The following is a 26,770-nucleotide window of genomic DNA, read 5'->3' as shown; positions in this document are numbered from 1 at the left end:
GAGTTGGACTGTGAAGAAGGCTGAGCACCGAAGAATTGATGCTTTTGAACTGTCGTGTTGGAGAAGACTCTTGAGAGTCCCTTGGACTACAAGGAGATCCAACCAGTCCATTCTGAAAGAGATCAGCCCTGGGATTTCTTTGGAAGGACTGATGCTAAAGCTGAAACTCCAATACTTTGGCCACCTCATGCAAAGAGTTGATTCATTGGAAAAGACTCTGATGCTGGGAGGGATTGGGGGCAGGAGGAGAAAGGGATGACCGAGGATGAGATGGCTGGATGGCATCATGGACTCGATGGACATGAGTCTGAGTGAACTCCAGGAGATGGTGATGAACAGGGAAGCCTGGCGTGCTGTGATTCATGGGGTTGCAAAGAGTCGGACACGACTGAGCGACTGAACTGAACTGAAACTGCATGTGTTTAAAGTACGCAACTTGGTAAGTTTTAACACATGTGTGCATCTGTGAAACCATCACCACAATTAAGGTAATGAATATATCCATCTCCCCTAAAAGTTTCCTCATGCCCCTTGGAAATCCCTCCCTCCAGTCCCCCCCTGCCCACCCAGTGCCATCCGAGGCAACCCTGATCCCTCCATTCCATCACCATAAATTACTTTGCATTTCCTCGAATTGAAAATGTATTTCTAAATTCTCCCCACACCAATTTGGAACCACTGGAATCAGAATCAAATAAAAAGTCGCCACAGCTACCTACTCTTCTAAATAGGAGTCCTTCCAAACTCCAATTTCAATCTGTATTCTTATCAGCTCCTCCCTATCTTGGCCATGTATGATGTTTAGTGACATCATTTCAGACAAACTACCCAGGTCTGGTCTTCATCATGGAACCACTTCTCTTTCTGCCCTCTCAGACCTGATGCCCACCTCCATACCTGCCAAAGATAAGGGGTGTAATCATTCCTCCTGGCCACCACTTATACAGAAAGTGGGACTGAACAATCATCGATAGCATAATTTTTATGAGGCGCCCCATCCAGATATCCCTGCAATCCATGGCTTTATTGTAGTGGCCCTCATAACCACAGGATCTAATTTTCCTCACGTGCAATTCACACAGCAACTTTGCACTTACTGAGCCTGATACATCTCACCCAAGGGAGGCAGCTGCAAAACCTTCTCTTACCAAAATGTATTTATAACAAATGCTTAAGTGGCTCAAGGATAACTGGCTGCAATTTTCATTTTTTGTTTTGTTTTTGCCTTAATTATCTTTGTTATTTTAAAATTAAAATTTTTATTGTATCTAAATATATACATAAAACTTATTATTTTAACCATTTAAAGTGTATAATTCAGTAACATTAAGGACATTCAGTGTGTTGTAAAACCATCACCACTATTCATTTTCAGAACTTTTTATAATAGTTTTATTTTTTAGATTAGGTTCACAGCAAAATTGAGCAAAAGGTACAGACTTCCCACAAATTTTCTGCCTCCATACATGCATAGCCTCCCCAATTACCTCCCACTACAGAGGTATCAGTTTAGTTCTGTCGCTCAGTCGTGTCCGACTCTTTGCTACCCCATGAATCGCAGCACGCCAGGCCTCCCTGTCCATCACAAACCCCTGGATTTCTCTCAGACTCCCATCCATCGAGTCAGTGATGCCATCCAGCCATCTTATCCTCTGTCGTCCCCTTCTTCTCCTGCCCCCAATCCCTCCCAGCATCAGAGTCTTTTCCAATGAGTCAACTCTTCGCATGAAGTGGCCAAAGTATTGGAGTTTCAGCTTTAGCATCAGTCCTTCCAATGAAATCCCAGGGTTGATCTCTTTCAGAATGGACTGGTTGAATCTTCTTGCAGTCCAAGGGACTCTCAAGAGTCTTCTCCAACACCACAGTTCAAAAGCATCAATTCTTCGGTGCTCAGCCTTCTTCACAGTCCAACTCTCACATCCATACATGACTACTGGAAAAACCATAGCCTTGACCAGACGCACCTTAGTCAGCAAAGGAATGTCTCTGCTTTTGAATATACTATCTAGGTTGGTCATAACTTTCCTTCCAAGGAGTAAGCGTCTTTTAACTTCATGGCTGCAATCACCATCTGCAGTGATTTTTGAGTCCCCCAAAATAAAGTCTGACAGTGTTTCCACTGTTTCCCCATCTATTTCCCATGAAGTGGTGGGACCAGATGCCATGACCTTCGTTTTCTGAATGTTGAGCTTTAAGCCAACTTTTTCACTCTCCTCTTTCACTTTCATCAAGAGGCTTTTTAGTTCCTCTTCACTTTCTGCCCTAAGAGTGGTGTCATCTGCATATCTGAGGTTATTGATATTTCTCCCAGCAATCTTGATTCCAGCTTGTGTTTCTTCCAGTCCAGCGTTTCACATGATGTACTGTGCATATAAGTTAAATAAGCAGGGTGACAATATACAGCCTTGATGTACTCCTTTTCCTATTTGGAACCAGTCTGTTGTTCCATGTCCAGTTCTAACTGTTGCTTCCTGACCTGCATACAGATTTCTCAAGAGGCAGGTCAGGTGGTCTGGTATTCCCATCTTTCTCAGAGTTTTCCACAGTTTATTGTGATCCACACAGTCAAAGGCTTTGGCATAGTTAATAAAGCAGAAATAGATGTTTTTCTGGAACTCTCTTGCTTTTTCCATGATCCAGCAGATGTTGGCAATTTGATGTCTGGTACCTCTGCCTTTCCTAAACCAGCTTGAACGTCAGGAAGTTCACGTATTGCTGAAGCTTGGCTTGGAGAATTTTGAGCATTACTTTACTAGCATGTGAGATGAGTGCAATTGTGTGGTAGTATGAGCATTCTTTGGCGTTGCCTTTCTTTGGAATTGGAATGAACACTGACCTTTTCCAGTCCTGTGGCCACTGCTGAGTTTTCCAAATTTGTTGGCATATTGAGTGCAGCACTTTCACAGCATCATCTTTCAGGATTTGAAAGAGCTCAACTGGAATTCCATCACCTCCACTAGCTTTGTTGGTAGTGATGCTTTCTAAGGCCCACTTGGCTTCACATTCCAAGATGTCTGGCTCTAGATGAGTGATCACACCATCGTGATTATCCAGGTCATGAAGATCTTTTTTGTACAGTTCTTCTGTGTATTCTTGCCACCTCTTCTTAGTATACCACAGAGCTATACTTGCTGCAATTAATGAACCTGCATTCACACATCATGATCACCCAAAATCCATAGTTTACCTTAGGGTTCACTCTTGATGTTTGGACAAGTGTACAATGACATGTATCTACCCTTACAGTATCATATAGAATAGTTTCCCTGCCCTAAAATCAATTATGTTTTTAAAAAATTTTTTTAATGATTTAAAAATATTCTTTTTCCATTTACCCACATATTTTATATTTCTGGCATTCTTTATACCTTTCTGTATGTCTAAATTTCAATTTGTCTTCCTTTTCCTTCTTTCTAGCTGGGCTTCTTGGTGGCTCAGAGGTTAAAGTGTCTGCCAGCGTCTTCCTGCCTCTGCCCGCAATGCGGGAGACCTGGGTGTGATTCCTGGGTTGGGAAGATCTTCTGGAGAAGGAAATTGCAATGCACTCCAGTATTCTTGCCTGGAGAATCCCATGGACAGAGGAGCCTGGCGGGCTGCAGTCTATGGGGTCTCAAAGAGTTGGACGTGACTGAGTGACTTCACTTTCACTTTCCTTCTTTCTGGGGAACTTCCTTCAACATTTCTTGTAGTGCGGGTCTGCTTGTGATACATTTTCTCAGATTTTGATGATTTGAAAAAGTAATTTATTTGCTTTTAATTTTAAAAGATACTATCACTGGGCATGCTTAACAGCTTTCTCTTCAGAACTGCATGTTTTTGACAACAGGTCCTTATCTATATCCCTCTCTATATAATATGTCCTTTTCCTTTGCTTTTGAAATTCTTCTCTTTCTCAATGGCTTTCCCTAGATTGACTTTGATGTGGCTTGGTATGATTCTTAACATGCTTTTTCTGCTTGGGAATTTTTGAGTTTCTTGTATCTGCACGTTTATAATCTTAATAAAATTTGGATAGCGTTCAATCATTTCTGTAAACAGTTTTTCTGATCTCCCTTCTTCTGAGATTCCTATTACATGTCTGTTAATTCATCTGATACTATCCCACAGCTCACTGAGGCTTTTTTCCTCAGTCACTTGTCTTCCATTTAGATAGTTTTAGTGCTATGTCTTCCAATTCACTGGTATTTTCTTTGGTAATATCCAATCTAATCCATTTATCCCATCTAGTGAATATTTCATTCAAGATACTGTATTTTCATCTTTAAAATTTCCATTTGTGTCTCTTTTATATCTTTCATTTCTCTTTTACCATATTCTGCCTTTCAAAATTTTATCTCTTTGAGCAAATATAGAAGATTTATAGTAGCTGTTTTACAGTCCTTCTTAGAGACTTTTTATAATCTGTCTCGTTGTAGGGGGTATGTTTCTATTTACTGATTTTTTCCTTGGTTATGTGTCATACATTTCTGTTTCTTCATGTCTCTAGTCATTTTTATTGAGTGGCAGATTTCATGAATGTTATGTTGCTGGGTGCTACTTTTTTTTACTCCTTTAAAGACTATTAAGTTTTTTGTTTTATTTTTTTTAATTTCAGTCCCTGTATTAGTTTCCTACTGATGCTATAACAAATCACTACAAACTTAATGGCTAGAACAACAAAACTTTATTCTCTTATAGTTTTGGAGGTCAGAGTACAAGATGAGTCTTAGGAAGTTAAAATTGTTGAGAAGTCTGGTTCTTCCTAAAGAATTCATTTCTTATCTCTTGCAGCTTCTGGTAACTGCCAGAAATCCTTATCTTGTGACCACATCATTCCAATCAGTACCTTGCCTCCCATCAGTACCTCGCCTTCTCCTCTTCCATAGTGAAATCTTAGGCATCCCCTAGGTAATCCAGGATAATCTTTCCACCTCAAGACCCTTAATATAATTGTATCTTCAAAGTCCCTTTTAAAATATCAGGTTCCATTTCGGTTTTCATGAATTAGGACCTGTACATTTTGAGGAGCCATTATTCAGCCTATCATACCACCCACTTAAGTAATTTGAAGAGCAAGCTTAATCCTTACAATGCTTGTTTTTAAGGTTTATGACAGGTCCAGAGCAGGCCATTTGCTGGGCTAATTTAACTCCATTATTAATAGTATAACCCTTCCAAAGATTTTACCAAATGCCCTAGAATAACAAGCTATAGCTTGGGGGATACAATCAGTCTTTAGTAAGCTTCAGAAAGTTTTAACTTATTTTTTTTAAGTGATTCTTTTCCTAGCTTCTAGCATTTTCTTCTCATCAGTTCAGTTCAGTTCAGTTGCTCAGTCATGTCTGACTCTTTGTGATCCCATAGACAGCAAGCAGCACACCAGACTTCCCTGTTCATCACCAACTCCCAGAGCTTGCTCAAACTCATGTCCATCAAGTCAGTGATACCATCTAACCGTCTCATCCTCTGTCATCCCCTTCTCTTCCTGCCTTCAATTTTTCCCAGCATCAGAGTCTTTTCCAGTGAGTCAGTTCTTTGCATCAGGTGGCCAAAGGATTGGAGTTTCAGATTCAGCATCAGTCCTTCCAAAGAATATTCAGGACTGGTTTCCTTTAGGATTAACTGGGTTTGATCTCCTTGCAGTCCAAGGGACTCTCAAGAGTCTTCTCCAACACCATAGTTTTCCTCTCATACATACACATATTAGTACTTGATCAAAGGTTATAGGGACCTTTCTGTTGCTCTGAGGCTCTCTCAAGCTCTCTCTTTCTCTAGCTTCCTCTGCTCCGTCCTCAAATTTTAGCTGCCTCAGCCTCTCCACCCTCTGTCTTCTGAACTCTTTGAGGCCACTAATCCTGTTTTAGTTCCCCTTTCAAAGAGTAGACTGGGACAAGCATAGAGCTTCCCATGTCTATTCCATTTCCTTTTGCACTAACTAATCTTCGGAAGCAGATATGAGAAGGCAATCTAGAGGATTTTTTTTAATAAATATAATGTACATTTTAAAAGATACATCATAAGTGACAGTATAATACATTTTCACAAATTGAGTACACACGTGTACCAGTACACAGGTTAAGAAATTGTCCAGTATCAGCATCCTGGAAGTCCTCCCTCATAATCCCTTTCCATTTCCTTCTCCCCCTACAATGGAATCCACTCTCCTGACTTTGAGCAAGCTTTGCCTTTTTTAATGTTTTATCAATAATTTTTAATGATGTTTTCTTTTACGTTTGTGAGATTCACCTATATTGTGGTATGTAGTTGTAGATCCACCCTTCTCATTGCTGAACAAATTTCCATTATGACACTGCAACACATTTGTTTATCCTTGCTAAATCTAAACATTGATGAACTCTAATATCCACTCTAAATGCTGATGAACATTTGGAGTCTCTGGTTTAGACAAATAATGCTACTATGAACATTCTTGGGCACATTTGGGGGAAATAGCTACCTTCACTACTGGTGGACATATATCTAGGAGTAGAATCTCTGGTCATAGGTTGTGCATATGTTTAGCTGTAAGAGATACTGCCACCCAGCTTTTCCAGAGTGCTTGAAATATAGGCCTCTTTTAAAACCCATTCTCAGTAGTATGTTTTAAATAGCAGAGAAGCAATTCCACATTTGTTGACACAAGTAAACAAGTAAAACCAAAGTTCTATTTACTGAGCTCAGATCCAGGTATCATTCCTTCTAGGTAATTTAAAACCCTTGACAAGACATAGCAATTGTTCCCTAAGTTAAATAATTTCAAGTAAAATGAGCAAATTAAAAAATCTAAAATATGAGAGTTGTTTCATCTTTGTTTTGAAGCAGCAGAATCCTTGTAATCCAAAGCAGTGTTCAGCAAAATCTTTATATATAGATCCTCTAAAAGCCAGGGAGCTCTGGAGACAGCATTTTAGAACCACAGAGATTCAAAGAGCCCACCCAGTTTGAAAGCACTAACTCCTTCTATTTTAGATAAAGAAGCTCAGGCCCAAGGAGAAAAAATAAACGTTCATGGGGTCACACGATCATGTGATGAGAATAAAATGGATTAGCACCCAACTGCCTCCTAACTTCAGTTCAGCACACATGCTTCTCCTATTTGAAGAATATTTTAATCAGGACTCACACACTGTGATAAGCAGGTTCAAGCCCAATTCAGAGCAGATGTAAATAGATCTTAGGAGGTTCAGATCCTTCTGATAACTCTTAACTGTTATTTTCTCTTGACATTGCTTGACACATACAGTAATATATTCTACTAAGAAAAAGAATCCACTCTACTCATGAGACAGGGAAGTCACAAAAGCGACTACACCCAGATGCTAGTTCAAAGTAAAACATGTTTACTGAATATGAATGTGGACAGTTGAATACTAAATGTGAACAAAATTTATGGCTCTTAATTGATGACTCTTAAAAATTCAGTAGACTCTTAAAGTCTACTGAAAAATAACCATTGTGTAAATATGCCCGCCAGTATGTACGTCTACTTCTAAGCAGCAGAAGATTGAACTTTTGAATCTGACCCAAATATTTTTTAAAGTGCGGAGAAAATGCAACTTGAATTTTGCCCAGACAATTGACTTTAGATCTGATTTCTAAAGACATAGAAATCTTGCACATCAAATGGCTCTTTTAAATTTTTCCAAAGACTCAAGTGAAGCTGAATTCAATTTTTCCCTGAAGAGCATATGGACTTTGAAAAAGACAAGAAAGGAGGTGGCTGACAAAATATGTTTTCAGTTTTAACATATTTTTTAAAAAGTAAAACAAAATAAAAATCATGACTGGATTTGCCCTCATCTGCAAAAAAAAAATGACTATTTTTCCTGTCACTGATCTATGACTACTAAAGTTTTTCTGATTATAGAAAATCACTCTTCTTTGTGCTAATGGTACATGAGCAAACCTCAGATAAAATCAACAGTTCCTTATAAATCATCTGAAATAAAGATCACTTCCAGAAATTGACAGAAGTAATTCTGAATAAGCACCAAGATGTCAATTCTAAACTTCAATAGATATTTTGATTTTAACTAAAAAGGAAGAAGAGGAGGAAAAGGAGAAGAAAGAGGAAGGAAGGAAAGAAAAAGAAGACATTCTAAAGCTATTATGTCAAATCTATGCATTGATAAGAGGAATATTGGTCCTTTAGATTCTGGCATCAAAAAGATTCAGTTTTGTGACTGAATTCATAATTTTTTTCAAAAGTGTGTGGCTTTTTTTTTTTTTTTTTTTTTTTTGCTGCAACATAAATACGTGAGGGAATTCACCAGAATCCAAATGATCCAACCCCTCAATTAACCTGATGCTTTCAAGCATATATTTATCACAGAATTTCTTAAATACTTCTTCCTAAATCTGCCATAGCCTTAGCATGCATTGAGTCCAATCTCCTCAGCGTTTCAGAGAGATGAATTCAATCATTAGAGCAGAATCCTGCCCTCAGATAGCTAACAGGGATATGCACATGGTTGAAAACTGGAGGTAACTATGAAAGTTAATGTTGAGGAAGGAAGGAGGAGGAAGTCCTTCCAAGTGGACTGGGAAGGGATGAAGATCATGGAGACCCTATTACGAGAGGGGCATGTAATTTTTTTATGTATTATCTAGTCCTAACGTTACTCTCCAGTCCCACCACTTATTCTAGCAGTACCCCTCCTCCTGTTTTCACTTTGCCCTGGAAGAATATAGTCATCTAGAACCCTTTTGCCTCCCTGAATGTACTTTTCTATTTTATGTATCTCATTTTGGAAATTTTCCCTCTCCCTATGTCTTTCTCCTAGACTTTCTATTCCTTGTTTGAAGACATCACATCTAATGCAGTACTAGACAGAACTAATCAGTCCCTCCTAATACTAATAAAAATGCTAAGCAAGGTTTACTAGAAGACTTCTATGGCACTGATACTATTCTAATCACTTTTTGTCGGTGGTGTTCAGACTCCTGTCTAACTCTTTGTGACACCTTGGACTGCAACACGCCAGGCCTCACTTTCCTTCACTATCTCCCGGAGTTTGCTCAAATTCATATCCATTGAATCAGTGATGCTATCTAACCATCTCATCCTCTGCTGCCAAGTTCTTCTTTTGCCTTCAGTCTTTCCCAGCATCAGGGTCTTCTCCAATAAGTTGGCTCTTCACATCTGGTAGCCAAAGTATTGGAGCTTCAGCATCAGTCCTTCAAAGGATATTCAGGTTTGATCTCCTTGAAGTCTAAGGAACTTTCAAGAGTCTTCTCCAGCATCACAATTCGAAAGCATCAATCCTTTGGAGCATTTTAGTTAACTTGAAATAACATGTCTGTGAGATAGTTCTGGTTATGGTTATGATTCTCATATAGATGAAGAAACTGTGACATGTGTTTAAGAAGGGAAATACAAGGAAAAATTTAAAAAGCAACTAGATTTATGAGGATAAAGAATAAGTGACCGCTCCACATGGTATGAATTAGATCTCCCAAGTGAGTTCAGTACTGGTCATTCTATCATTATAACATCCTTCCTGTGATGTTTGTCCATCTGCTATGGTCTGAATGTTTGTGTCCCCCTCCAAGTTCATATATTGATTCTTAATCCCCAAGGTGATGAAGAAGTTAGGAAGTTGGGCCTTTGTGAGATGATTAGGTTATGATGAAGCCCTCATGAATGGGATTACTGCTCCTATAAAAAAGGACCAAGAAAACTCCCTTGCCACTTCCATGAACGACAAAAAGACAGCTGCCTAGGAAGAAGACCTTTACCAAACAGAGAATCTTCTGGCACCACGAACTTGGAATTTCCAGCCTCCAAAACGATAAAAAGTAAATGCTGTTTGTAAGTCACCCAGTCTGTGACTGACTAAGCCATCATCAAGTTTCTCTGTGTGCTCACTCAGTTGTGTCCGACTCTTTGCATCCCCATGGCCTGTAGCCCACCAGGCTCATGTGTCCATGGGGATTTTCCAGGCAAGAATACTGGAGTGGGTTGCCATGCCCTCCTCCAGGGCATCTTCCCAACCCAGAGATAGAACTCAAGTCTCATGCACTGTAGGCGCATTATTTACCAACAGAGCTACCACGGAAGCCCAGTGTTTTTTGATCAAGTATTTCAACAAAATGTAAATACATCAGTTATGTTGATCAGCCTTCTTCATCAAAGACAACAGAATCCATTGGTCATTTTAAACATAAAGTAATTTCTTAAAAGACACTATGTGATTCATATAATCTCTGTGAGACCAAAATTACCAGATGTATGCTACATAACCCAGGGTAGATGCAGCTAAGTGCATCTATAAAAACCATTCTAGCCCATCATAGGACCATCCCACATGGCTGGTCTCTCTGTGGCATACTGCCCCTTCCCTTTACTTATTTCCACCTTCAAATCTGAGGTGTTTTGATTGACAGATCCTAGGTCATGTGCCTACATTCTACCCACAAAGTAGTTTAAACAAGGTTGCATTGGCTCTCCAGGCTCTGTAATAAAGGAAGGCAAATTTCAAGTAGATTAGAATGAGTTTTGATGAATAAACATACAGCTTTTGATATGTATTAGTTATCAAGGAAACAGATAAAAATTGAGGATACCTGGAATACGGGCTTGACTAGTTTCTAAGGCACACAAAGGGGATAAAAGAAAAGGTCTTCCAAAAGATGACAGAGGGCTCCAAAAATGGTGCTATTCAAGGGATAATAACAAGTCATTTACCTAGTACTGGAATCCTGAGAGGAAAAGATGGACTTACTTAAAGAAAGGCTAAAGTAACAGTAGGTATTTCTAGACCTATACCTATTCTATAATTTATATTTATTTTTACACCAGTTTACATGTCATTTATTTTTTCACTGGAGCAGTCTCACTTTTCAAGACATTCAAAGACAAGCTGATGGAAAAGTTAAAAATGGAATAATTCAAACAGATGTAAACGGAGAGAAGAAAAAAGCTGTAGACTAGACCAAAAATACTTTGGAAAACAAAACCCACACTACTGTTAATAATATTCTTGACATCAGGAGCATGCACAATGGCTAAAATACACACTACTCAGGAAATTTTCATCTTAAAAATATGTGTGTGTTAAGTGATATTGGAGAAACATGAAATGTTATCCAATTTTTAGGTGGTTTATTTAAGTTTTGGCAAATTGACAATTTAAAACATTGGTCATTTGAAGAACTGATATACATTCAGTTGTTTTTAGGAAACTGCTATTAAGTCAATTGAACTAGAGCCCCTACCCCAAAGTCTCCTCCTCAGAGAGGATTCTCCAGACCAGCCAACCTATAATAACTCCCTACCAGTCTCTTGTGATCTCATAACTCTGCTGTCTTTACTTCATGGCACTGTCCATCTCTGAAATTATTTTGTCCATTTATTAGTTTGGGGGCCTACTGTCTGTCTCCTCTAATCAGAAAGTAAGCTCCATAAAACCACGAGGGTGTTTTATCTCACCTCTGTATCTGGGCTAACTAAAACAACTCCCAGCACAGGGTGGGTACTTAGTAAAGGTTGCTCCATAACAATGGTAAGTAATAATGCTTACCTGAGAGAGGTGTCAGGAAAACTAAAGTTAACAGTATGTGTTAAGCACTCCGAAGACTACTTAGCACATAGTAAGACCTCAATGCATGCTAGATATTATCATTTACTTTGAAACACTGCTCATGTTTTTGCATACCACATTAGTAATAAATATTCCTTCTAAAGACTTGAGCCTAATTTACCTAGATTCTATATCTGAGTTTTAATTGGAGGACCAATGGTGGTCCCCCAGCAGCTCCATGTGGCCCATAGGCTGGTCTTTGCAACACCAATGTTTAATGTAGTGTAATAATATACAAGTTACAGCTGCCACAGATTAATAATTTACATGTGATATTTAATACGAACCAGAATTCAAATCCTTGGTGTATCTTCAAAAATGTTGCCATCTGGCCCCCAAGTCCTGGGGAATATTTTGTGGTGAGAAACCAGAGCGGAAAGCTTGTGGTCCAAGGGGTTTCTCTGCTTCTCTGCCCGCTCCTACTAACAGAGATGGCTTTGGGAAATAAGTAATTAATAAAAGTTTAAGACTTCAGGAGCAGATGGAGTTGGCCCCCTAGATGCCTCTGCAAGGGCATAATTAAAGACTGTGTATGTGAGTTTGTCCACAGACAATGCAGTCCTAAAATACTGCAAGGAACTCTGAAGATAACCCTGGCCTGGCCCTTCATTTTACAGGTGAAGGAATAGAAATTTAAAGTGAATAGATAAAAATACACAGACTACTTTTAGAAGAGTTGATGCTAGAATTCAAGTTAATTCTATACAATTTCTAGTTTTCATGAGTTTCTTCTTAGATAGGTGGGCCTGAGTTTTAGAGACAGATTTCATCAAAGTTTTTTTCAAAGCAGTCACTCTTGGCAATCTCGGGGAATGACTGTCTCATTTCCCTCATGTGTTCTGCCTTTTGTTCTGAAGGATGCTCTTTGTTTTGGTTTGGTTTTTGGCCCTTTGGATTTTTTGTCTTTTGGGCCATGCCATTATTCAAATTCCAAAGGCATGTTCATAAAGTAGAAAGGATACCTTCATCCATACCACGCTGGATCCATCATAGGGATTTATTAAATGTTTGTAGACTTCAACAGAACAATTTCTTTACAATACAAAATTTAGTAACTTAATGAGTAGTAAGGTCTAAACTACTTCCTAAACTGGGAAGATTATGCTTTAATTATCCATTATATTCACACACATGAGGAAGACAGGATACTGTAGCAGTTAAAAGTGTTACTTGCTTCAAAGTTATAGCTGAGTCTGAATTCCCTCTATACCTGAGTATTGGTGGAAGTCACTAGAAGTTTCGAGAAGTGACCTGTTTTGAGATAGCAACTGGCAACTGTGTAGGAAAGACATCTGGTAAAGGAAATGGGAAGTAGGAAAGGTAAAGAGAGCACGGCAACTAGCAGGAAAAGAGGAAATAAATGATCGTATCATTCTTTCCTGTTAGCTAAGATCACCAAAAACTGGCAACATTTGCCATGTCAAATCAGTCCCATCTAGGGAAGGCTGAAACACACAGATCATACATACATATGCACATACATACATAGAAGACACAGAGTGAAAGCAAGAGGCCAAGGGAGCAGGAAGGAAAGGAGGAAAGGAGGGAGAGAGGGAAGAAAGGAAGGAAACAGAATGTACCCTCCCAGTGTATTTTGTTCAGTGTATTTCATAAACCAGTGGTTCTCTCAATGCAACCCTCTATTAGCAGCAAACCGTCACCTAAATGCTTATTAGAAAAACAAAATGTTGGGTCTTATTCCAGGTTAACTAAAGCATAATCTCTTAGATGAGACCCAGCAAATCTCTGTTTTAACAAGCCACCTAGATAATTCTGTTGCATATTCAAGTGTATGTGTCCTCTTAAGTACAAGGTGTACATAAAGTCCTAGCTCAGAGTGAATAGTAAACAAACCATGTCTGTTTTATATATAAAATAATTTGCAAACTGCAACAGAGGCTAATTATTTAAGATTTAAAGAAACTGTTAATTTGTTTTAATATTTATACTCCACTTTCTCGGTAATTAACACTGTGCATAATAACGGCCATATCCTAATGTACCCAACATGATGGTAGACTTGTTGAACATTAGCATTTCAACATTTTAAATCTGAATAAATCCTCTCCTGTCACATTTTGCAGATTATTTACATCATATGTAGAAGCAAATTTATTACAAATTCAACCTACATAAGAACTTTATGGATACCTTCATATATAATGTAAATTTATGGGTGTAATAAATATATATTTATATAAGGAAGTATATAATGATTTTTCAAAGTAGGTGTTCCTCATGGCATATTTTGTGGAACAGATGTGCTGTTATTTTATGAGAGTAGAGTTTTGGATACAGCCAGATTCATTTATTTTCTACTTCCAGGACAAATCTCTGACTTTCCCCACCTTTGTTCATGCATTTTATCCAGCCTAAAATGCCCTTCCCACTCTCTTTATAGGTTCTTGGACCCAATTTCAATGTGTAGGGGAAGGAAATCTTATCCTATGCCAATAAGCAATCCTCTGGACACCAGATGGGTGTCTTGCAGTTCAACTCAACTAGGATGCTGTCCATCCAGAGATAGCATTAGACCCTCCAGGTTAAAGGCTCAGTCATATAAGACTGTTCCTATCAACTTCAGATGCCAGTCCCAAGCCCAGTTATCACCTGTGCTTCTAAACAACTAGCTATAGATTGGAGGCCCAGTGACCCCCTCCTTGAAACTCAGATGCCCATCACAACTCCAGATTGTAGCCTGTAACCAACTGGCTATAATTTAGAGGTTCCCACAACCACCTCCAGTTATATTAATTTGCTAGAGCAGCTCACAGAACTCTGCAAAACATTCTATCTACTAGGTTACAAGTTTACTATAAAAGGATATGGCTCAGAAACAGCCAGATGGAAGAAATGCAGAGGGGAAGGTGTGGGGAAGGGAGCAGAGTTTCCAAGCTCTCTGAGTGCACCAGTCTCCCCACATCTCCACATGTTCACCAACCCAGAAGCTCTCTGAACCCCATCCTTTTGGGCCTTGTGGACAATTAATTACATAGGCATACTTGAAAAAATCATTGGTCACCGGAAACTGATTCAACCTCAAGTCCCTCTCCCTTCCCCAGAGGTCAAGAGAGGGGACTAAAAGTTCCAACCCTCTACTGGAGGAGGTCATCAAGAAGATGTGACCTCCAACTGACCTGTGAGCTAGACCAAGGCAACTGGAAACTCCTCACTCACTCCATTGTCCTTGGAATATACACTTTGCCCACTGTTTCTACAGTAGGAGCCATTTCAAGGATACAGCCTTGAGTGAATAATGTGTTGTCAAGACTATTTGAACTAAATATGAGAATGATCTGGCTCTGGAGCTGGCTGAACGAGACCCACAGCTCTTGAACGTGAAGAGCCAGAGAAGAAATAAGCTTCCTTACGATTCACTGACAGTGTTCCTAGAACCATTGGCTATGTCTGACATCACTCTGCCTCCCAGGACAGTGGGCTGCTGCCACCTAAATACCCCAGCAGCAGGACCTCAGCCCCAAGTAGCAGGCAGGGGAAAACACAGCACTTCCCAAAGGTCCATAGTAGAGGAATGAACAGAATATGGAGCATGAGCAGAAATTAACAAAATAGAAGAGCTTAAAGAATAAAAATATTTAAGGGAGCACTTAAGAAGATTTTCAGTTCAGTGCAGTCGCTCAGTCATGTCCGATTCTTTGTGACCCCATGAATCGCAGCATGCCAGGCCTCCCTGTCCATCACTAACTCCCGGAGTTTACTCAAACCCACGTACATCGAGTCAGTGATGCCATCCAGCCATCTCATCCTCTGTGGTCCCCTTCTCCTCCTGTCCCCAATCCCTCCCAGCATCAGAGTCTTTTCCAATGAGTCAACTCTTTGCTTCAGGTGGCCAAAGTATTGGAGTTTCAGCTTTAGCATCATTCCTTCCAAAGAAATCCCAGGGCTGATCTCCTTCAGAATGGACTGGTTGGATCTCCTTGCAGTCCAAGGGACTCTCAAGAGTCTTCTTCAACACCACAGTTCAAAAGCATCAATTCTGCGGCACTCAGCTTTCTTCACAGTCCAACTCTCACATCCATACATGACCAGTGGAAAAACCGTAGCCTTGACTAGACGGACCTTTGTTGGCAAAGTAATGTCTCTGCTTTTGAATATATTATCTAGGTTGGTCATAACTTTTCTTCCAAGGAGTAAGCGTCTTTTAATTTCATGGCTGCAATCACCATCTGCAATGATTTTGGAGCCCCCAAAAATAAAGTCTGACACTGTTTCCCCATCTATTTCCCATGAAGTGATGGGACCAGATGCCATAATCTTCATTTTCTGAATGTTGAGCTTTAAGCCAACTTTTTCACTCTCTGCTTTCACTTTCATCAAGAGGCTTTTTAGTTCCTCTTCACTTTCTGCCATAAGGGTGGTGTCCTCTGCATATCTGAGGTTATTGATATTTCTCCCAGCAATCTTGATTCCAGCTTGTGCTTCTTCCAGTCCAGCGTTTCTCGTGATGTACTCTGCATATAAGTTAACTAAGCAGGGTGAAAATATACAGCCTTGATGTACTCCTTTTCCTATTTGGAACCAGTCTGTTGTTCCATGACCAGTTCTAACTGTTGCTTCCTGACCTGCATACAGTTTTCTCAAGAGGCAGGTCAGGTCGTCTGGTATTCCCATCTCTTTCAGATTTTAGTATAGCACAAATAAGCAGTTTTAGAAGTGAATTATCCATATAAAATATGGATTCATGGAAAGTATGAGAAGGACATGTGCAAAGAAGGGAAACATTGTGCTATGGTGGTGGATTTATGGGTGAATTTTTAAATCGAATAAGTATTGAAATACATAGGATAAAGAAAATGATTTCTGAATTAATTTGTTAAGGTCACAGTAAAATCCACACAGACTGTGAGGTTTAATCAATAGAAATTTCTCTCTCACAATTTTGGAGGCTGGAAGTCCAAAATCAAAGTATGGGCAGGTTAGATATTTCTTGAGGGGTCTTTCCTTGCTCTGCAGACAGTTGTCTTCTTTTTTGCTGTGTCCTCATGTTACCTATTCTCTCTTTTGTAAGGACATAGTCCTACTGGATTAGCATGCCAATCTCATGACTTCATTTGACCTGAGTTACCTCTTTAAAAGTCCCTTCTCCATATACAGAAACATTGCTGATTAGGACTTCAACATACAAATTTTGGGGCAACACAATTCAGTTCATACAAGTTTACAAAAGTAAAAAACTAATTCATATTTTAAAATGAAATAATTGAGCTATATAATGTAAAGTAGCAGATTTATATGAGATCAGGATAAAGAGGAAATATGTGCACAGAGGTCTGAGTTCTAGTCTTGCCTTTTCTCTTCACTATGTGACCTCAAACAAGTCACTTTCCACAGTACTGAAGAAAAGTCTTTTCAAATGAGATTTTTCAGATTCCTTATGTTTTAAAAATAGTTATTCTGAAATAAACTAACTGCCAAAAAACTCTGAAAATCGATGATAAAGACTAAAGTTTTTATAGTAGAATCGTTTGTATCTTACATGAAAGATCAGGTACAGCCCATTACTCTACTTATTCTGAATTATAGTTAACGTGCTTAATTCAAGGTTCTATCCCCCTTGGTAACAAGAAAATCAATTGAAATCAAATTTCTTATTTCAATTTCTTTTCTCCTGAGTTTCAATTAAAACCCTAGAATTTGAATGGCACCTAGATGGAGAAAGACCTCTGGAGAAGGACCTTTTTTTTTTTTTTTTTTTTTAAACCATCCTAATTGGAGTGGAAATCCTCGGTGTCCATGTCCTTGTGCTTTATTAGAAGGGTGATGGTCTATTCTCAGTGTTTGCCAGAGGTGCCCAAGCCTTGGCACCCTGCCTCCAGCTCACACAACCCTGCACACAAGTACCACATCTGACCACCACAAAAGTGGTATGAGTCTGTGAGTGTGGGGCACAGAACTTGCCTCATTGAGAAACTTGAAAATCTCTTCAGATCCCCAGTCCTGTGTACACATGCAAATAGAGAAATAAATAGATAAATATCAAGAGATAGAGAAATAGGGAGACAGAAAAAGAAAAAGGTGGTGAGAATGGCGCTTTACCTCTGTGATCTTACTCCAAAAGATATATAACCCCAGGCTAATCATGAGAAAAACACCAGACAAATACCAGTTGAGATACATTATACAAAATATCCAATCAGTGACATCAACACTGTCAAAGTCACCAAAAAAAAGAAAAAAAAAAGGAAAGGTTGAGAAACTGTCATAGCTAAGAGGAGCCTAAGAAGATACAACAATTAAACATAATGTGGCATCCTGGATGAACTACTAGAAGAGAGTAGGTCAGATCTAAGGAAATATGAATAAAGTATGGACCTATTTAATAATAATACATCAATATAGGCTCGTTAAGTAAAACAAATACGCCATGTCAATGTAATCTGTTAATAACAGGGAAACAAGGGCACAGGGTATACTGCAAGAGTGTACTATCTGAAATTCTTCTGTAAATCTAAAACTGTTCTAAAATTAAAAGTGTATTTAAAAAACCATCTGACTACAGTAAGAATACACATGGCATTTTAAAGAAGACTGTGATGTCTAATCACTGTAAGAAAGTAAGAACAATGAGCATCAAAAATCTATTGGAGTCTCTCTACTGATTTCCTTAGTGAGATGATACACTTACATTTGAAACTTCATTAGTTCATTGCAAAAGGAAACAACACAGACATACTCTATTTTGGTTGGATCTGGCTTATTTCCTTGTTTTGTTTTATTCTAATTTTTTTGTCTTTAATTTATCAACAAAGTTGAACCAATCAAACTTCTTAGTTCACGGTATATGGTCATCACAGGTGCTTGATTCACCCCTCTATTATATATTATTATTATTTATTCCTACTTGCTGCTGCTGCTACTTAAAAAACTCAATCCTTTCTCCTCCCACCTTCATAAGCAACCATTCAAACCAGCTTAACAAAAGTTCACCATCTCTCACCCCTAAAACACTAAAAAGTGATAATGTTGCCAGGGCCTTCTTTCTAATAGAAAAGCCTTATCTGAGATTAAAATCACTTCAATAGGAGCTTTGGAGTGACAAGTGGTATTGAAAGACTCAGTTTTGTTTGAAAGCTGTGGGTTTAATAGGACATTATTAAACCATTTAATCTCTCCTGCAGAGACATTTCATGCTGTTCCTTTAGGGAACTTTCCCTGGAGGAGGTCCTGGAGTCAGCCTGGCCAAGTTGGTGACAGTTCAAGAAGTTCATCCTGCTCTAATTTCAACTGAGCAGCAAGAACACTCACGGCAGGAAATTCAGATTTGAAAATCTCAAGGTAAAATACACCCTGCCTTTCATTTCCCACCACCCAGGATATTAAATCCAGATGACCACAGTGAAGACGAGCGAAAGACAAATTGCAGAAATACGCCTTGCTATTCTAAGTCACCAGGTCATTTCAAGTGACAAATAGGCCCATTTTATTTCTAAGGAATTCACTAACCTCCCTAAAGGGAAAAGAAACATGCTCTCAGAAGCTATTCCATCAGGGGAATAGTGTTATCTAAAGAAACTGTTTTGCAGAAATTAAAGTTTAAAGTTTTACATGCAGTGATGTTGGTTTTGAATCCAGCATTTTTAGCTCATTCTAACACCTTGATATAATCAGATCCCTGGAAAACATGTACACTGATTCTTCTCTCTCTGGCACTCAAAGTACACCTGCCAACCTTTGTTCTTCTATAATTTGTATGAAGCCTCAGAAAAAAAAAAAAAAAAAAAAAAAAAAAAACAAGAAAAAGGGAAAGGGGCTCAAATCCCAACACAGCCAACTCGGCCTTATTCCCCATGTGACCTTGGGGAAGCAGATAACCCTCTCAGAGCATCAATTTCAGCATTTAAGATTAGAGAAAGGTTTTTTGTTTGTTTGTTTAATCTCCAACAAGATTGCTACTTTGGAGTCCATATGCCACTATAAATTTCATTAAGACCAGCAAAGCCAGGTTTTCCTCCAGTGCTGGTAAAAATGGCTGCTTCTCTGTTTAAAGACCAGATGAAGTGATTGGCTTGCATTTGAGCACCATGTTGAATGGGAACTGCCTGGACTTTAATATTAGAATTGCACTCAGTACAGCTGATGCTCACAAAATGAGAAGCATCTGAAACAGACCATTTTAGGGAATAATGGTTTCATATGCTCATCTTGATTGCTCCAAGCCAAACACTAATTCGAGGAGAGCTAATCAGAATTGAATGCACCATTTAAATAAATTCTGTGCAAACTCCTTCCTTCTTCCCCTTATCTCCTCCTGTTTTCCTCCTTCTCTCTCTTTCCCTCTTCTGCTTTATCTCCCTCTTTGCCTACTTTTCCCACGCAAGTAAAATGCACCCAAGTTAAATGCATATAGGATCGTATGAGGCAATTCCACTACATCTACCTTGCATTGTTAGGGGAAGCACACTGATTGAAACTGCCCACCCTGGCCAGGCACCATAGTAACAATTTGCATGAGTTGTTTTATGACAGGAGATCCTAGTAAGGAATATGGACCTAATAAACCACCACCAACCAGAAGAGTTCGGGAAAGGTCTAAAGGAGACACTGCGTGTCCATCCACTTCCCAGAATCCCTCTCACTAGCCTCCATCTTGGCTGAGCGATGCATGCACCACCAGGAAAGACTCTGAGTTAGAAGGAGTGGTCAAAGACCACCTGGAAACTAATCCCATCACCATAAAACCCGACATTGCGAGCCACGCGGCAGAGCAGTTCTCCTGGGATCCCTTACCCTACTGCTCTCCACCCAGGGGCCCTTTCCCAATAAAATCTCTTGCTTTGTCAGCACATGTGTCTCCTCAGACAATTCATTTCCGAGTGTTAGACAAGAGCCCAGGTTCGGCCCCTGGAAGGGGTCCGCCTTCCTGCAACAGCATCACAGTATTAAACATGATAAAGTGTGTAAAGTAGGTAAGTCAGTGCCTGGTGCTTCATAGATGGTTGACAACAGCCATTGTTTGAAACTAAGGCTTGGTTCTGTTGGCCCCTCATACTCTTATCTCCACTTTCTCCTCACCAACAGTGACAAATGTAATTTCAAGACCTGGGTTTATTCTACCTTTGCTTCTTCCCAGAACTTCATTCGTACAAAAACCTTTATTTTTGCTTTATTAAAAGACTGGAAATTCATATGTACACACATCAAAATTCCTAAAGTTTTAGAAAAGATATTCAAAACCAAATAAATATGAACTAGAGTTTCACATTGAAAAAAATAAGATTGAAAAGGAAGAATGACATATACTATATTCAAGAAAGCATGAGACAATAGAGAGATGATGGAATCTGGAATAATAGGCATCTGAGTTTTAAAAACTCTGTAATTTTACCTTGGGTGATTTACTTAATTTCTCTGAGCCTCATTTTCTCCAAATGCAAAACAGGCTTCTCATCAGTTACTGGAGCAATGAGGTTTATGCCCTATTCAGCATCCTAGAGAGAGAAAGGGCTTCCTAGAAGGTGCTAGTGGTAAAGAACCTGCCTGCCAATGCAAAAGAAATAAAAGATGCAGGTTTGATCCCTGGGTCGGGGAAGACCTCCTGGAGGAGGGATAGGCTACCCACTCCCCAGTATTCTTCCCTGGAGAATCCCCATAGACATAGGAGCCTGGCAGGCTATGATACATAGGGTCACAAAGAGTCAGACATGACTGAAGTGACTCAGCACGGCAGAGAGAGAAAACCCAATGAGCAATTTGTATTGATAAGGGTCCAGACAGGAAAACAAATAGCACCCTAGATATTTCAGCAGAGAACTTAATATAGAGAATTGGTTAAACAGGTTGAAAGATCAGACATGCTAAAAGGAAACACTAAGGTAGAGCACAGAAGTGATGCACAGGACTAGGGGATATAAGGAAAGAAGTTTAGGTGTTTAGAACCTCGAAGCTCGAAAGAGCCCTGCCCAGCTGGGCCTTAGACCACAGAGAAGGTACTGCCTGCCAGGCTCCAGTCCTCAGTAACTCAGAGGAGGGCTGCAGGGGTGTTGGAGCTCAGTCTCTGAGGAGGGGGTGGTGCCCACTTGGCACTGGGACTTCTGAGAGGTACAGCTGGGGCTCCTGCTGGGATTGCTGAGAGAAGTCATAGACTCAAGACAAAGTGCCTTCTGGGGACAACACTAAGAGGAAGGGAAAGCAAACAGTAAGAAGGATGTCCCCTTTCTGTCCTCCATCCCTCCTGTCTCCTTCCAAGCTCTCCTATGGACCTCTTGCAGGGATCCAGCTGGCAAAGGACAACTGCAATTTTCAGAGTCTCAGCTCAATATCCCATGGTTGGACATAAGCAGGTGGGTGTGGAGCTGAAAGACAATAACTTAATGACTAGCACATTGTTCCCTGTAAAACCACATAATATAGCTCACAGGGGATAGAGCGCTACTCGTTAATCTTATATACCAATTGGCGGAAGACAAACTTTTTTTAAAAATAATTTTAGTTATTTATTTATTTTCAGCTGTGCTGTATTTCCATCGATGTGCGGGCTTTCTCTAGTTGTGGCAAGAGGAGGCCACTCTCTAGCTGCAATGGCTTCTCATGTTGCAAAGCACAGGCTCTAGGGTGCACAGGCTCAGTAGTTGTGGTGTACAGAGTTAGTTGCTCCACGGTATAGGGAATATTCCTGAACCAGGGACTGAATCCTTGTCTCCTGCATTGGCAGGCAGATTCTTTAACATTGAGCCAAAAGGGAAGCTCTAACATTGATGGTTATTTCCTGAAAAATTGTAGTTAGTAGCATAGATTTGGAGGGGAAAGCCATTGGTTTAAAGTATGGTCTCCTCATTTCATAGCTGTGTGACCATGAGCAATTATTTAAATACTATTATTTTATTAATAAATGTTTAATTATTTATTTTCATATTGAAATTCTGTTTCTTGCTTCCTTGACTTCAAAGTCTCTTACGCCTTCATCTTCTCTCATGGCTCCAAACTGAACATCCCAAAAAGCCTGATAAAGATTTCCATCTGTGTGTATATCAGTCACTCAGTCATATCTGACTCTTTGCAACACTATGGACTGTAGCCCATCAGGCTCCTCTGTCCATGAGATTCTCCAGACAAGAATACTGAAGTGGGCTGCCATTTCCTTCTTTCCTAACTATCCACTTATTTAAAAATAAACCAATATTTATTAAATTCTAACCTCATAAATGGCATCAGATACTAAAATAAAATTAATTTTTAGTTTATTAATTAAATGTGTATTCAATGCCTAAATGTACCAGGCACCATGGTTGGCATTGAAAATACAAAGTAATTAAAACATAGTCATTATGTTCAAAGCAGAGTCATGCATGTAGCATACAGTTTTCAAGTATTACAGCAGTGAAATTGTCTGCACAGGTTCTTTGAGGAGCACGTATGAGGGAACACCTCATTTTGGAAATGGCAAGTGTTTCTGGAGAAGATGACAGTTGAAGCAAATCTTAAAGAGTAGAAAGTATTCAAGTGAAGACATAAAGGATGTGGAAATGTTTAAAACAAACTCATCAATTATCCTTTTACTATTATGTTTTCAATTTCTCATTTCCCAGGAAACTGCTTCCTGAGTCTAAAAACTAACAATACTCTTTATTCAATCAAGTCACTTTCTTAAATTATCATTGTTCAAACCTTCTAAAAAGCAATATACCTCCTACCACCTATGTCACTTATCACCATGCACTCATCAATCATTTCATTCATTTTAACTGTTATAAAGTATTTCTAGTATTTACACATCACAATTTATTTAACTGTCTTCCTGTTCATTCAGATTACTTCTGGTGTTTTGCTATTATCAACAATACTTCTATAAATGCTCCTGTATGTGTCTCCTGGTGTACAATGAGCAGGAGGAAAATGGGATTGCTGGACTGTGGTGTAGACATGTATTCCATGGTTGATATCCAACCCAAATCTTTCCCGCCATTTATAGTGTTCACCCCACCTCAGGTCTTAGAGCTAAAATTCAATGCAGAGCATCTGAAGCTGGCTCTGAACTATCAAGCATTCTAACTTCAAGCCCTTGAAGGTAGACTAAAGAAAAGAGGGAAAGACCAACTCCCTCCTCTTCCCATGAGAATAATTTCTCACAGTAAGTCTCACTCCAAAGCTCCCCTCTGGGGTCAAGGGGAGGCAAGTTCTATGGCACTTTGCCTGAGTTTTCACCATTACTGGTCTTCCTCTCCTCCTTCCATATCCTGCTTGCCCACTTCCTTACTAGCCTCCTCTGAGAGCACTTTCTTAATCATTGGTACGCAAATCTCATCTCAGGGTCAGCTTCTGGAGGACCTGATCAAAATTAAGTCACATTTCAAACTGACCAAATACTTCTAAATTACTCTAAACTGATTGATCTGGTGTCTACTCTCACCAGCAGAGGCATGTGATATCTCTTTGGAATTAGCCAACTTTAAGTTTGTTCTTTTAAATCTGATAACTGTGCAAAAGGTATCACACTTTTATTTTACATTTTTCTTATATCTGTTGTCTTATCCTGTGCTCGGTCATGTCTGACTCTGTGAATCTTTGGACTGTAGCCCACCAGGCTCCCCTGTCCATGAGATTTTTCAGGCAAGAATACTGAAGTGGGTTGCCATTTGCTCCTCCCCACTGCAGGCAGATTCTTGATCCAATGAGCCATCTTCACATTTCCTTTTCTACAGATTGCCTGTGCCTTGTCTTTATCCATTATCCTACTGAAGTGTTTACCTTTTCTTACTAATAGGTAGGAATACTTTTTAAATTCTGGAAGTTAAACGTTTTCAATTTGCATGGGTTGTAAATATCTTCACCTAATCTTTGATTTGTCTTTTAAAATTATGCTACCTTATAGTTGAAATTTTTTCACTATATTTAAATTTCTGTTTCTTTGGAGTCTTTGCTTTTTGTTTTTATTTTTATAAAATCTTGCCCTAACTCAAGGTCATGAAGAGTTTCTCCTATATTTTCTTCAAAATATTTAAACATTCTGTCTTTAGCCATTTTCTGTATGGTGTGTGGTAGGGATTTGATCTTAATTATTTTTTTCCAAATAGTTTTTTGCCATATTATTTTTTTGCAAATACTTTTTTAATGCCATTTATGTTATATACCAAGTTTCCACATAATCGTGAGCCTCTTTTATTGCATTGGTCCATTTATCTAACCCTTAGCCAATGCAAATGTCTTAATTACTATGGTTTTAATAATAATTCTTGATATTTATTAGGCAATTTATCATCTTTTTCCAAAACTTGATTCCACTGCTTTCTTCTTCCATATGATTTTTAAGATAAGCTTGTCAAAATCTATGAAAAATTAGGATTTTAATTATTGTCACTGAATGTCTACAATAACTTTGGAGAAGTTTTTTAAATTTACTTATTTTTTAATTGAAGGATAATTGTTTTATAGAATTCTGTTGGTTTCTGTCCAACCTCAACATGAATCAGCCATAGGTATACATATATCCCCTGCCTTTTGAACCTCCCTCCTATCTCCCTCCCATCCCACCCCTCTAGGTTGACACAGAGCCCCTGTTTGAGTTTCCTGAGACATACAGCAAATTCCCACTGGCTATCTCTTTTCCATACGGTAATGTAAGGTTCCATGTTACTCTCTCCATACATCTCAGCCTCTCCTCCCCTCTCCCCATGCCCATGAGTCTGTTCTCTATGTCTGTTTCTCCACTGTTGCCCTGTAAGTAAATTCTTCAGTACCATATTTCTAGATTCCATATACATGCATTAGAAAATGATATTTATCTTTCTCTTTCTGACTCACTTCACTCTGTATAATAGGCTCTAGGTTCATCCACCTCATCAGAACTGATTCAAATGTGTTCCTTTTGTGGCTGAGTAATATTCCGTTGTGTATGTGTACCACAACTTCTTTATGCACTCATCTATCGATGGACATCTAGATTGTTTCCATGTGCTAGCCATTGTAAATAGTGCTGCAATGAACAATGGGATACATATGTCTCTTTCAATTGTGGTTTCCTCAGGGTATATGCCTAGGAGTGGGATTGCTGGGTCATATGGTGGTTTTATTCCTGGATTTTTATGGAATCTCCATACCATCTTCCCTAGTGGCTGTATCAGTTTACATTCCCACCAACAGTGCAAGAATGTTCTCTTTTCTCCACACCCTCTCCAGCATTTATGGTTTGTAGACTTTTTGATATTGGCCATTCTGACTGGTGTGAGGTGATATCTCATTGTAGTTTTGATTTTCATTTCTCTAATAATGAGCAATGTTGAACATCTTTTCATGTGTTTGTTAGCCATCTGTATGTCTTCTTCGGAGAAATGTCTGTTTAGGTCTTTTTCCCACTTTCTGACTGGATTGTTTGTTTTTCTGGTATTGAGTTGTATGAGCTGCTTGTAATTTGGGAAATTAATCCTTTGTCAGTTGTTTCATTTGCTATTATTTTCTTCCATTCTAAGGGTTGTCTTTTCACCTTGCTTATGGTTTTCTTTGCTGTGCAAAAGCTTTCAAGTTTAATCAGGTTCCACTTGTTTACTTTTGTAAAAGAAATAAATCTTCTTAAAAATGTGTTCTTTAGGGTTCTTTCAAACCCTAATCTCTCTTTATATTTGATTTACTGCATTGGATATATTTTCTAAAATAAAGATAATAGAAATGACCAAAATGCCTTCTTTAATTTTTTCTGACACTAGTAAGAATGTTTATAAATTGTTATAATTTATGAATATATTTGCTATGAATTTTTAATAAAAATAATCAATTTTATGAAGCTTCATTTATTCCCAATTGGCTAAGAATTTTTTTAATATATAATACATTTGAGTATTGAATTTTATCAAATTTTTCCTCCATTTGTTGACATAGCATATGTTATTACCTTTTAATCTGTTAACATAATGAATTACATAATTCTGTTTTCTCTTATAGAGCTATCCTTACATTGCTGGAAAAACCTCTACTTATATGTGAGAGTATATATGTAGTCCATACATATGCTGTATTCAATTTGCTTATACTTCATTTAGGATTTCTGCATTTGTAAATTTTACTTTCTTGGTCTAGTTTGAAAAACAAAACTAGAATATTGTCACAAAATAACCTGAGCAGATTTTCCTCTATTTTAATGATTTGAAGTAGTTTTATAAAATGAGGATCTTTTGTTCCTCAAAGGACTGGTAAAGACAGTCTGGGTCAGAAGACAAATGACTAATCCTTATGTGGTGAGGGCAATGGGACTCAGGGTT

The sequence above is a fragment of the Budorcas taxicolor genome, chromosome 6 (assembly GCF_023091745.1).
Source record: "Budorcas taxicolor isolate Tak-1 chromosome 6, Takin1.1, whole genome shotgun sequence".
Taxonomy (NCBI): domain Eukaryota; kingdom Metazoa; phylum Chordata; class Mammalia; order Artiodactyla; family Bovidae; genus Budorcas; species Budorcas taxicolor.
The sequence above is the reverse complement of the archived record's forward strand: the minus strand, read 5'-3'. Positions refer to the sequence as shown.